The sequence below is a fragment of the Elgaria multicarinata genome, chromosome 7, assembly GCF_023053635.1.
Source record: "Elgaria multicarinata webbii isolate HBS135686 ecotype San Diego chromosome 7, rElgMul1.1.pri, whole genome shotgun sequence".
NCBI lineage: Eukaryota > Metazoa > Chordata > Lepidosauria > Squamata > Anguidae > Elgaria > Elgaria multicarinata.
The window spans coordinates 31,856,192-31,867,594 of NC_086177.1; positions in this window are offsets into that span (position 1 = coordinate 31,856,192).

Here is an 11,403-nt window from a genome sequence, read left to right on the forward strand (position 1 = left end):
TGAAAAGGATTGACTTTCAAAGCGTGTTTTTAAGGGGGGGGGAAATTCCAAGGAACCGTGTAGATATGTATTTAATGTTGATTCTTTTAGCACTTGTCACTGAAATGCACCAGCTTTGGGGTTATTGGCAATCCTGCATTATACTGTTGGCTAGAAAGTGAGAATTACTTGGTTTTTTTAATGTGGGGTGGGGAGGAAGGAGCAGGGGTTGTTTAGCTAGAGTAAAGAAGATGAAGTAGCAGTTGGAGTGAGAGAGAAGCATAAGGATGTTAGAAAGAAGGAGGAGGCAAATAAATTACCATGTATTTATCTGTTTCTCTGTGTTTCAATGTTGTCTGATCATGAAGGTTTGCTCATGTAACAATGATCTGAAGCATGTATATAAACAAATTAGGAATACTCTATCTATCATCTATCTATCTATCATCTATCTATCTATCTATCTATCTATCTATCTATCTATCTATCTATCTATCTATCTATCTCATCTATCTATCTATCTCCCTATGGCCTTAGCTAGACCTACCTTTTAATCCAGGACGGAATAGGGAAGATCCTGCAATGTGATTATCATGAGATCCCTCCTCTGTTTACACATGAGGCGCAACGACCTCAGGAGGAGAGGCGTTGCGCCTGCCATTTTTTAGTTTTTAAAGCGACAGAAGCGCACAAGCACTTGAGCGCCAAAAGGTAAGTGGTTTTTTTAAATACTTAAATTTTCCCACTCCCCCCACCCTACCCCCAATGGGCGCAGCACTCATGAGGAGTGCTGTGCCCCGTTGCGTGGCTCCCGCGCGGAGCCGGGTCAACCCGCAGCAACGGGCCACACGTTCCGCAGTCTTGGGCTCAGCCCGAGACCACGGAAAAAGCGGGCCCAAAGTGGAGGGCTCTATCCTGGGGCAAGGGAGGGATCATCCTTCCCTGATGCTGGGATCCCCTGTGCATCATGTGGACGCACAGGGATGATCCAGGGGTTCATCCCGGGATAAAGCCCCATCTAGCTAAGGCCTCTATATCTCTATCTATCTATCTATCCATCCATCCATCTATCTATCTATCTATCTATCTATCTATCTATCTATCTATCTATCTATCTATATCACTCGATTTCCTACAGACCTGACTCCACTGTGCATTGACTGTTTTGAAGTAATCTCTGAGGGGGAAATGCCCGCACTTCAAAAGCAAATTGCTGTGTTAGAGGAGTGAATGAGCTCACAAGTGTAGTTTCATGGGGATGGGGGTAGTGTAGATCCTGCCTTAAGGGGTGAAATACATGAAGCATCTTGGCCATGTGTGCCAAAGCATGGATGGTTCTTTCACTTTTTCAAAGCACCCTCAGAGAAGGGTTTCCCCTGCCAGACACTATCCCCAAGGAATGTCTACCCCCTTCCAGGCTTTATCCCAATGGGGTTCCAGGCCTGTGTTCTGAAGTAAACATGAGCACGGAACACTTGGTTGAATCAAAGCTGGGGGAAGATATTTCAAGGGGAAAGAAGTAACGGGCAGGAAAGGGTTTCTTCCCATCTTTTTTTCCAGTGCAACTGCCCCTTCTGAGGACTTGGCAAGGGAGAAGGAGACCATCAGAGCTTTTTAAAGCATAGTTTGTCCCTAAATTTACCTCCTTTTTCCTTTGAAGAGATGCTCCCATTCATGTGAAAAATGCCAAAGCACGCCGAACACCTGTGCCTTTTATGACAAACAATATGTTCCTTATCAAAGAATGCTTGTTCCCAATGAGCTTTGGTGCATGGCCCCATTCTGTGTTTCTTTGAATGAATCCACAATTCATAATTCATTGCAGAGTAGTTTGGGATGATTATTGACTTCTTGACACTTTACAGCAAAGAGAATTAATAAAGCAGTGAGCCAGGCTGCCTCTGCTTTTACTTCAAAGGGGACAGTAATATATAGGTGATTAAGACAAATTAACCTCTCCTCCAGTCTCACATAAACTACGATTAAAGTAATGAACAGAGAGGGGAAGGAACAGTAGTTTGAGAGAAACTGGGCAGTCAAACTTGGGTGAAAGATGTCTCGGAGGAGACAGGACTGGCTGCAGATGGTTATTTTGCTTCAAGCACGCTTTTCCCAAGATGATGGAAAGCAATTGCCATTGAACTAGCTCCATCCACCTGTACTGGAAAAAGAACAATGCACACTGTAATAAATAATGTGAAGCTCTGAGGGTGGGTTCAAACATTATCTTTTAGTTGATTGGTTTAAAGGCAGATATTTAGAAGCTGAGCAATGATTCAGTTGGTTGATGGCATATGGGAAGCCACATCTGTCCATCTCCTCCTCTGTCCATTTCCTCTGCCCAGAAGCTCTGGTTCAGGATTTTGTTGTTTATTCATTCAGTCGTTTCCGACTCTTCGTGACTTCATGGACCAGCTCACGCCAGAGCTTTCTGTCGGCTGTCGCCATCCCTAGCTCCCCCAAGGTCAAGTCTGTCACCTCCAGAATATCATCCATCCATCTTGCCCTTGGTCAGCCCCTCTTCCTTTTGCCTTCCACTTTCCCTAGCATCAGCATCTTCTCCAGGGGATCCTGTCTTCTCATTATGTGGCCAAAAAAATAAATGAACCTGAACCTCAGTGGTAGACCACAAAGGTCTCAGGTTCAAATTCTGACATCTTGTAAGGCTGGGAAAGACTCCTGACTGAAACCTTGGAGAGGGTTTCCCAATGCCGCTAAGTGTACTGACCTACATTGACCAATAATCTCTCTTGCTATAAGGTAATTTCTGATGTTCCTTCATATGGGTTGTTTCCAATGTTACTCCTACTTAGTCAATTGAAATGAATGAGACTTGACTTAGATCTATATTGGATACAACGCTATGGTCCCATTTCTCAGTCTGGCGTGAATGTCTCCACTATCTTCTACCTCAGCGTTTCTCAACCTGTGGGTCGGGACCCCTTTGGGGGTCGAATGACCCTTTCACAGGGGTCGCCTAAGACCATCGGAAAACACATATTTCCGATGATCTTAGGAAACTGTATTGACTGAACTATGTCATGTATCATCTTTTGTATTATTAAAGCTATTGTTATGTATTATTTTCATTAGCAAACCATCCCACGACAATGGATCGTGTAGAGAAGAACGAAAATAATTTTATGGTTGGGGGTCACCACAACATGAGGAACTATATTAAAGGGTCGCGGCATTAGGAAGGTTGAGAACCACTGTTCTACCTAAACCCTCTCAGGGCTAGGGTGTCAGAGCGTGCATCCAGACAAATGGCTCCTACCACCACTAAATCATTGTCCTTCTTCTGCAAGCTCCATGCAGAGTTGAAATTGGCATTCCACACTGTTGGCAGGACAATGGAGACATCCATTCCAGACTCAGAAATGGGACCATAGGACACGGAAAGAAACCAAAATTGCCAGATCTGTCCATCCCTAATTAAAAGAAAAGGGATATTAATGAATTTCCAGTATATCATGGCAAAGCCTGTGGGAGAATTAGAGTAAACCAGTCTAAGGCAGGGGCGGACAACTTTGGCAGGTCCAGGAGCCATTTTCCAGGCCCCCTCCCCCCACTAGGTAATGGACGCCCGCTGCTGCTGCCAGCAAATAAGTTGTCAGTTTGATGCTGAATTTTGATGGCAAACTGCAACATGGATTAAAAAGGGACAAATTGAACTTGTTTTTAAACTAAATTTGTCCTTTTCAGCCTCTGTTGCAGTTTGCTGTTGAAATTTGATGGCAAACTGCTATTTTTTTTGCCAGTGCAAAATTTCGGTGGCACACTGGCAGTGGGGGGACTGAACTAAAGGCTGGGGGGGGCACACTGGAGACCATAGGCCACATGTTACTCACCTCTGGTTTAAGGAAAAGCTCACTAACCACTCACTGGACAAATCATAGCTGGGGTGGAGTGGGGAAGCACTTGTGTTTGACTGGATGTGATCAGAAGTTTGAATGGCTTCAGTATAGGAAATAAATGGAAACCATGGTGCCATAACATCCTCGTTACAATTGAGATTCCTTGCTAGTTGCACTTGCTGAATAAGCTTGTACGTAATCATAGGGAATGTCTAGATGGTGCGATATCCCAGGGATTGTCCCGGGATCATCCCTGTGCATCCACATGACACACAGGGGATTCCGGGAGCAGGAAAGGACGATCCTTCCCTTTCCCCAGGATATCACCCTACCCTTTAATCTCGATTTTTCCTGCGGTCTCAGGATGAGTGGCTGTCTGTCCCGGTTTCGTCCTGGCTCCTCGGAAGTAACTGTGAGTAGCCGGGAACCAGGCATAGGGCGTGGAGCTCCTCAGGAACTCTGTGCCCATCAGGGGTGGGGTGATGGCGCAGGAAGGTTCTTTTTAATAAAAAAACACATACCTTTTGTGATGGAGCACTTCTGTGCTCTTTTTTGATTAAAAAAAAAATGGCGGGCGCAACATCCTCTTCATCCCGGGATGCCATGCGCCGCATGTAGACTGAAGGGGAGGGTCTCGCGATCATCATATCGCAAGATCATCCCCCTCCACCCCCTCGTCTAGCCATGCCCACAGTCTCCTAGATTTTATTACTGAACTGCTGTTGCTTGAGAAACTTCCAATTGTGTGCTGGTATACACGACTTTGCTGCTGTATACATTTGCTTAGGAGGGTCTTCATGTAATCTCTTAAGTGGAGGTGCTGAAGGTTGAACCAGAGGTCTTCCTCATGCAAAATGTGCGCTTTACTACTGACAAGAGGCCTTTCTCTTGATCAAAACAAGGTGCTCAGGAGCGTACTCATGGGTGCTTAAAGCAGGAGTGGGGGACTTGTACTGTCCAGATGTTGTTGGACTACAATAACTGCTATCATTCCTGAGCATTCGCAATGTGGAGCATTAGAATCCAACAACATCTGGAGGTCCACAGGTTGCCCACACCTGGTTTAGATGTACACTAACGCTTCTTTTTCAGCAGGTAACACTGTGGACCCCTTAGCCGTCCTGTCTGTCACATCGACTGTGGATCATCCTTAGTTTTCTTCGGGTGTCTTATCCGCTTTGTGTCTTGTTCTTTACTACCATAACATATAAAACAGCACTTAGCAGCTAACTCCAGCATCACTGAGAATTAGTGAAGGGATCCAGAGATTAAGTTCAGTTCATAGCACATCAAACTCTTACCACCTTGATTGCATTCAAGAGGCAGCTGGACAAATGATAATAATAACAAACACCCCACCATATCTGACACTCTTCAGTGCAAAGGGTTATTTGGGAAACAGGTACCTGAACTTCAGTTGGTTGCCATGACAACGGAATAGATTAGTGCCACAAAGAAAGAAGGAAGCAATATATTGTTACTAAAGACAAATTCTTGTCGCAAGGCTGTAGTCAGAAATACCAGAAAAGTTGCTGGATCGCAGTGATTCCAAAATCTATAGTAGAGGGTCACATGTTTCTTAGATTTAAATCTTCTACTCTATCTTAATCAACAGCAAATAAATTCCTTCTCAAACTTATAACACACACACACACCCAAATACACACAGGATTGGTTGCTTATAGCAATGTAAATGTGCCTGCTATATGGAAGGGTGTGGGAAGACTGCTTCTGCACATACATAAACTATTTTAATTTCCAGTGTAATCTCACTAACTGGGATTCAAACAACCACCACATAACAAGAGCCATTTGCCGAAGCTGGAGGAGAGATTTATCTGGCAGAGTTTTTGTTTTTTTAAACTGCAGTCCCCTCTCTGCCATATAGCAAACTACTTTTGAAACTGATATGGTTTACCTAAGCCTTATATATAAATATAAGGCCTGGCGGTGAGGACCAAGTCTGGAGTTCTATTTTGTCATCCTAAGACCTTATGCCTCATCTTGAGTATTGCGTCCAGTTCTGGGAACCACACTTCAAGAAGGACGCAGATAAGCTGGAGCGTGTTCAGAGGAGGGCAACGAGGATGATCGGGGGTCTGGAAACAAAGCCCTATGAAGAGAGACTGAAAGAACTGGGCATGTTTAGCCTGGAGAAGAGAAGATTGAAGGGAGACACAATAGCACTCTTCAAATACTTAAAAGGTTGTCACACAGAGGAGGGCCAGGATCTCTTCTCCATTATCCCAGAGTGCAGGACACAGAATAATGGGCTCAAGTTACAGGAAGCCAGATTCCAGCTGGACATCAGGAAAAACTTCCTGACTGTTAGATCAGTACAGCAATGGAACCAATTGCCTAGGGAGGTCGTGAGCTCTCCCACACTAGAGGCATTCAAGAGGCAGCTGGACAAACATCTCTCAGGGATGCTTTAAGGTGGATTTCTGCATTGAGCAGGGGGTTGGACTCGATGGCCTAATAGGCCCCTTGCAACTCTATGATTCTAAGATTCTAGATACTTTTTGCAGCCTATTATTATTAGACATCCAATGAAGATGAATGGTGGGAGATTTGAATCAGATAAAAGAAAGGACCTCTTCACACAGCACATCATTAAACTATGGAATTTGCACTTTGGATAACTCCATTAGAGTTCCACTGGTTCTGACTAAAACCCAGAATGTTTTCATAGCCCCACCAAAATCGCAGCCACAAGTCTCTGCTGGAATAAATCACTGGCTAAAGATGCAGGCACATTTTTTAATTCATGCAGTTTTAGTCCCTGAGATGAAATTTGTCAAATCCAGTTGGGACTGATCTTTGGGGTTGCAGCCCCTGAGCCGCTGCTGGATGGGGAATTGGGATCTCTAGTTCATTTGAGTCTGACAACACCCTGCCTGAAACTCAGACCGCTTTCACACATAGCGAACAGCCGATTTGGCATCTGTCGCAGTTACCAAGGAAACACCTCACCTTTAACAGGTCAAATGCTTTTAAAGGCAGTTTCTGTTGGGCTGCGTGATAGAAATAGCTCGAGCATATTTCAAAAGCCTCATTTGCCTCCAAAGACAATTAGTGCTATGTGCAAACCTTTGCTGATTTTGTTTCAGAGCTCTTTTTCATATAAATGTGTCCAGATTTTTCTTTAAAAACAACAACAAATCCCATCGCTATTTCCTCCCTTGTTAATTTCAGGCAGCCCATGAAGTACCCAGTGTTTTTATGGCTCCACGGGGCCCTGATGAGAAAGCAGAGTGAATCGTAATGGGATGAATATTAGAATCAGCCAGGAACTGGGAAAATTTGGTCTGTTTGGCTGATGTACTTAATATGCTGCTTGACTCCACCACTTCTGCTCGAAAGATTTCAAAGCTGTAGGTCACAGTAGCCTCCTGTATGCTCAGAAATGATTGCCCAGGGCCTTTGACTTCCAGTGCCTGTGAGAGGTGTCTCATAGCCTTATATGCCAACTTCTTGGCTCTCTGTTGGGTTTGTGCCAGAGTTCAGACTTCTTTATGACTGAGGTCTGATCCAAGACTGGATCAAGGGTCCCATCCACAGGTATGTCTGCAAGGGAAGGTATGTGCCTTTATAGTGGACAGATGCTCTGCAGCTTTTGAAAGCAGGAAGAAATTTACAGGAGAAACCTTTTCCTAGCATGGTGATGCATTGAAGGAATGAGCTTCATCTTTTGGTTTCTATTGGTAATGCAGCAGTTTAAGCTGCTCATTTTAATGGTGATAGCCATACCCTTGTAGGGTACATACTAATATCCATGCCTTGATGCGACTCTGAACTGAAAAAAGGTGATGATGATGATGATGATGATGATGATGATGATGATGATGATGGTGATAATAATACATGTTTTTGTTGTACTTTATTAATGATGTATCCTTTTAATATCAACAGAACCTGATTCAACTTGGGCCACTTCAGGGCTTTCCTGGCTTGCTTGGCACTGAAGCCAAAGCGAGATTCGTCTCTCCTGAAGTGGGTTGGACTTTGCGGGGTTCCCGGCTGCCTGGCCACGTGCAGGCAACCCCAGAAAGCTGGGAGCAAGGCCAACTGGGAGTCAATTGGACTCCCTGCCTACCTGCTCCCTCCCTCTCCCCAAATCTGGAGTGGGCACTGCCGGAACTTATCTTCCCATGCGTCTGCTTCCCTGAGAGTCGAGCCATGATTTAAAAGTAAGATCACAGCTGCTCTCTTTTTTTAATAGCTCTATGCTCAGAAACTAAGGGAAATGGTTCTTTATGGTTGCCATAGTTTGTGGCCATAGAGCAATTAAAAAAAGAGAGCCCCCGTGATCTTGCCTTTAAATTGCTGCTCAGTTCTCAGAGAGGAGGACGCACAGGAATGTCCCACTGGTAGTGGTGGCAGGAGATGCCCAGGTAGGGTGGGAAGGGATAGGGAGGTGAATCTGGTGCATCCAATGGACTCACTGCCAGCCTTGAGCTGACTTTCCCAGGCGGAGTGGTCCACCACCTCTTCGAATTGGTCTGAGGTACCCCCAGGGCTTCGATACTGACCCACTTCAGCCTCAGGGTGCCTCAGGCTGACCTGGTACCACCTCAGATTTGGCTCCGATTCACGGGCCCTTAGCTCCGATTCACGGTTTCAGCCTGACACAGTGCACAACCTTATAAACTATCATTAAATGCCTCTGAGTAGAGGGAAGTCTTTACCTGGCACCAAACAGATGACAGTGTCAGCACCAGGCAGGCCAGAGTGGGGAGCTCATTCCATCGATCATCTGTTTTTAAAGTTCCTATGATCGTCAGCCACCTGGAACATCATTGAGGGAGGGGGAGGGAGGGTACTACTACTACTACTATTATTACTACTACTACTACTACTACTACTAATAATAATAATAATAATAATTTTAAAAAGAGATAGAATGGGTTAAAAAGAAAACATTGAATTAGAACCATTATAAAGAAACCTGTTTCTGTGATTAACAAAGCAAATCCGTTCTCTTGAATTAATAGACACGTAAAAGTGGCCCTTAGAGGGATGCATCTTTATCATCTTCCTCAAGGCAGAACTACATGTGATACAATTATTTTTAAAGACTGTTTTCTGTTTAACAAAATGCAGTCGCTGTGACTGTACTTTCAAGGAGGAGAGAGGTTCTTCTGTGAGGAGAGGGCTGGGAGAATTCCTGCTAGAAAACCATCTCCATGTTGCTTTTACCCCACAAGGCAAATATTATGGGTTTTATCTTTTCCTTTTTGGGGGATAAAAACAGCAGAGGAGGCAGAGGATTAGTGGGGAAACAACCTGAAGGGAAAGGGTTAAAAAGCCCCTCTGCCTTTATGCTTGTTTCCTGCTCAAATGTCAATGTCAGCTATTTTATTTTGCTGTTTAGTTCTTTCAGTGTGTGGTTTTAATTGCATTTTTTTGCATTTTAAAAAGAATTTATTTTACATTATACTTTAATTAACTTTTTGTTTTAATCTCAGTTTTATTATTGTTGGCTACCTTAAGCACCCATTTTGGTGAAAAGGCAGGATATAAATGTCAGTTGCCAACTTGCCTGGTCACTGTCTTCTGAACACGGCCTGGCTTTCTGGCTTAACCACCATGGTTAAAGCCATGGTTTAAGGTGTCTTCTGAACAGGCCCAATGTGGGTTTGAAATAAGTAGCAGCTACCTCATTGATAGCTAGTACATTAAGAATAGTAATCACATCTGTTGAGAGAGATGGTTTTCAATCTATTATGGATGGGGTTACCCTTCCCCTAAAGGAGGGTGTTGTGTCCTTATTATTTATTTGTAATATAAGGACCAGGAGTCAGGCTTGGAGCTTCAACTATACATCTTTATTAGGAAGCTACTGGAACCCAAATGACAAAACGGTAAAAGGGGCTTGTCTGGCAACTGCTTGCTGGCAGCCCCGAACAATCAAAACAGGAGCAATTGATAGTAGGCACAGCCAATTAATCAATCATAACAAATACATTACACAGGGGTACAGAACCTTAGGTTGAGGGGTCAGATTCAGCCCTGCTGGGGCCCCAGTCTGGCCCTCTGGGACCAGTCAGTGGGAATGTCACTTCACTGGCTTCTGCTCTGTTTCTAAGCTCCGTTCAAAGAGCTGACACTATTATTATTATTATTATTATTATTATTATTATTATTATTTATTTATATAGCACCATCAATGTACATGGTGCTGTACAGAGTAAAACAGTAAATAGCAAGACTCTGCCGCATAGGCTCACTCACCTTTAAAGCCCTGTTTGGCTTAGGAACCAGGTACCTGAAGGAGTACCTGCTCTCATCCCAACCTGCCAATGCATTTATTTTATTTACGTTATTTATACACCACTCCCCATCCAAAGATTTTGGAGCAGCGAACAACAAATAGAATAAAAGAATAAAACACCATATTGAAAACACAATTTTGAAAAGAACAAAGTTTTAATAAAAAACCCCACGAGGTCCTCTTTGCAGGCTTTCCTCCACAAGGTCCCACCATTTGAGATAAGGCAAATGGCAAGCAGACAGAGAACCTTCTCAGTGATGGCGTCCCATTTGTGGAATTCCTTTCCCAGAGAGGCCCACCAAGTGCCAGCATGCTTGTCCCTTCAGCACCACACAAAGATGTTTTTTTTAAAAAATTCTCCCAGGCATTTAACTATAAATGAATGTATTTTCTCTTTTTGTGTATAGTATATTTTATTTATCTGTTATCTTGTTTTTTGTAAGCTACCATGGAAGCTCTGCTGAAGGGCAGAGTCTACATTGTTTTAAATCATTTAAATCCACAAATAAAAATTATGACGGCTTTCATGGCAGGTATCAAGGGTAGGAATGGTTGGGCGCTTGCTGAGGGCCCAAACCCCAGTAGGGACCCACTGACAAAAGCCCCTTGGAGTTGCTTCTCCTCTTCACCATTGGAATATGCTTGTTCAGCAGCTTTCACTCTGCCCCAGTCAATGGTTGTGGTGAGAAGGAGGAGTAGTAGATGCCCCTGCCTACTTGCTCACTGGCTTTCTGCCTGTCAAGCAAGCAAGTAGTAGCAATGATGAGAAAGAGGAGAAGAAGCGGTATCAGCTGGTGACAATGGTGGTGAGGTTGCCCATTGAGGGTGTCTTCTCCAAGTGCTCACAAAGACTTTAATCATGAAAGGGCTTTTAAATGTGCAGCAGGAGGTGATCGTGGAGGGGCCTGCTGCTTATTCCAATATGTTGTACATGCTGTCCATTGAGGAGCTCACTAAAGCAGCTACTTCGTGACTCCTATTGTTTTCCATTTTCTTAAAAGTCATGCTAAAAGAATCACACTTTGCTGTGACTCACATCTGCTAATGACAATGAGCCACATGCCTGTAATTTTGCTCTTAATCTGCCAAGGAGGCGAAGTGAAGAAATCATCTCCCCCCCCCCCCCAGTCATTTCTTCCTCATCAGTATAGGGCTTGGATTGCTCATAGTACATCTGAAGGTTTTCATTCAGCAGGTTTGCATAAAGGTACATGCGTGTTGAGTCACCCCCACTGAAATCCTGCCATTGCAGAGTGCGGCCGAGGGCCACCTCTGGGAATGGTTCTCATGCCA